General features: G+C 39.0%; 1 protein-coding gene across 1 annotated transcript in view; it reads right to left on the reverse strand.

Moving 5' to 3' along the window:
• The window catches only part of LOC143236526 (uncharacterized), a 41,004-nt gene extending 38,807 nt beyond the window's left edge, over positions 1 to 2,197 (reverse strand). The window contains exon 1 of the mRNA XM_076474825.1: positions 2,061 to 2,197. The gene's annotated coding sequence lies outside the window, so the exon portion shown is untranslated. The remainder of the gene's footprint in view (positions 1 to 2,060) is intronic.
• Positions 2,198 to 3,021: the final 824 nt, after the last annotated feature.

Here is a 3,021-nt window from a genome sequence, read left to right on the forward strand (position 1 = left end):
TTACATGGATTTATGCCTTCCTAATAAATCGTGAAGATTGAGAGTTTCTGACCCTTTCGTCAATTTCAAACATGTAATAAGATGCTTCTATACGAATACACGGATAAAAACAAATTGTTTTCTTTAAACGTCCCCAAAATGCATAAGTTCTCGAAGTTTCTGTTTGATAACAGAAGGGCACGAGGAAATCACAGAGGGATTAGATCCCAATAGTGTTATTCTCCGGCGAAGATTATGGGTTTAAAACCTGGTCGAGAGACGGTTGGCTACCCGGGAAGTACACGAGGGGGGAGTATCATTCAAACTTTTATCCCCTTAATACACTCCTCACTATGAGGGGACGTCTCTTTTTTGCTTCTTCAAAAACTTTCCCACTAACTGTTTTCTTGTTGAAATTAAAAGAAAGTTGTTTTTCCAGTAAGACAGCAGTGAATGGGAAATTCTGTTATACCCGGAAAAACTAACTTTTTAATAAATGCTTCCACCATTCCACTCATTATAACGATTTTACATTTAGTTACAACACACATTTTGTAATTAATTGCTCAAATCGTTCAGAAGGTATATCATTATACTCGAAGAAACGTATCTTGGCTAATTGGTCTTTTTGACCGAGAAATGGCCCTTTGAACTTTATAGAAAATGCTCTATCCTCTTCTATCTCAAACCAGACCAGAAATGACACGTATTTACTGACAACATTCCCTATCCAGTTACTTAAAGGGGACCTATGAGTTCAGTAGAAACATACTTTCCAAGATCCCCCCCCCTCACCAGTTACTTACAGGGGATTTCTGAGTTCAGTAGAAACACATCTTCCTTGGTTAACCCATTCGTCCAGGTACTGAAGAGGAACTACCTTTAACAAGAGACTTGTTTTTCTTTTTTCCACAACGAACTCACTTCAGAGGCATGTTCTTGTTTTATGAACGAACTCACTCCAGAGGCATGTTCTTGTTTTATGATCATCGCATCCTTTTTATTGCGTGTTTTGTTCCAAACATTCCCACAAAGCTATAGAAGGGGTACCTGCCCGAGTCTTCCCTAATTTTGAACTTATACAGTAGAAAGTCACTCACCAATACCTACTTGACTTCTTTAATCGAATAGTGAGAGTTAACAGCTACTCGTCTAACGCACCTTCAGCCCTATAGCGCAGAACCAGAACTTACGACAACAGGATGAGAATCTCGGATTCATTGTCTGATATTCTGCCCACGAGGTCACGTCCAACCCTCTTTTTTTTTTTTTTTTGTTAAATGCTCCACACAATACAATTATAACTGCATATTATATCACCATTACAATCAGTGAATATTCGTCTGGTATAAACAAGAACACACTTTTATACACGGCCAAGCGTGTTAAAACGTGCGACTCGCAACCTGAGGGTCACGAGTTCGCATCCCCGTCGCGCCAAACATGCTCGCCCTTTCAGCCGTGGGGGCGTTGTAATGTGACGGTCAATCCCACTATTCGTTGGTAAAAGAGTAGACCAAGAGTTGGCGGTGGGTGGTGATGACTAGCTGCCTTCCCTCTAGTCTTACACTGCTAAATTAGGGACGGCTAGCACAGATAGCCCTCGCGTAGCTTTGTGCGAAATTCAAAACAAACAAACAAACAAACTTATATATACAATTAATCGTAAAATAAAGAAACTGTATCTGGAAATATAAGACATTTTGGCATGTTTATTGAAGCGCAAACAGACAGACAAATACCTATTATGTCAAATATTTATCTTCGCTATCGTGGGAGATGTTCAGTTATCACTGGAAATTAAAGACGTAGAAATAATCATTTTATCAACACGTCAATCGTAGGATTCCACTACTGTTGTATGTAATGTTACCTCGGTATAACCACGAAAATATCTATCCAGAATAGCAAAAGCATTCCTTTAGTTAGCCCACCTTAAACTTAATAAAAACCCACGGGGTAAAAAAACAACAACTTGGAACTGAAGTTCGGATGATTTTAACAGCAGATTGTGATCAAATATTCAAGACGCTACTTTGTATACATTTATGTTTAAAATTATTAGAGTCCGTTTAGCTTACCTTGTAATGTAGCCTTCGTGGCGGTAGAGCTGTATTTCGTCAACTAAAAGGGTTAAGAGCTTAAAAGTTTTAGGCTACTTAAGGATACAGCGTCTTTGGGTTCGCCGTTAAAACGAACGCTAAAGATGCACTCGCTGTGAAGTTGCATTCAGTGATGCCGCTCTGTGAAAACCGCCTTGAGTCGGAATAAACGAAATGAAAAGGATCTCTACGTACAGTGATAACCCGAGCACCCTCAGGTAGCAAGCGTCTCCGCTTGATAATAGGAGCACGAGCACAAACTTACGTTCTTATACCTTTATTTTACCTGCCTACAGCGACTGGCCTCACTGACACAACCAATTGTTCCAGTCCGGTTTTCACCTACCTCTTAAAAAAAAAAAAAGTCATAGCTACCACTTTGAAGTTGACTTCTCTGCTTATCAGATAAAAGTTAACTTAAACATTTGATCTTTGTTTGTTTTTGAATTTCGCACAAAGCTACTCGAAGGGCTATCTGTGCTAGCTGTCCCTAATTTAGCAGTGTAAGACTAGAGGGAAGGCAGCTAGTCACCACCACCCACCGCCAACTCTTGGGCTGCTCATTTACCATCGAATGTGGATTCCTTGTCATCCAAATCTGGTGTATAGAGAAAATAATAATAATAATATTTCACAGATTGCAGAATTACTCGACAACAGATTCATTGTTCACTGTCTGTTTGCTTGTTGTTGTTAAGCCCAAAGTTGAGCCCACCATAGATTATAATTATAATATTGAAGGCTTAACTTTGAGCCACCATGGGCAGTTTAGTGTCAAATTGTTATGTATCGTTATTGAAGAAAAGGAAGTTAATACAATAGTTAATAGTTTAGAAATGGCCCATGTTTGTAATTCAAGAAATTTATACCTTAAAACACTTTATTTTGTTGTTGTTGGCGTGTAGTCAGAGAAATGAATAGTTTAGGCCTGCCGTAATAC

This window comes from Tachypleus tridentatus, chromosome 13 (assembly GCF_004210375.1).
Source record: "Tachypleus tridentatus isolate NWPU-2018 chromosome 13, ASM421037v1, whole genome shotgun sequence".
NCBI classification, from domain to species: domain Eukaryota; kingdom Metazoa; phylum Arthropoda; class Merostomata; order Xiphosura; family Limulidae; genus Tachypleus; species Tachypleus tridentatus.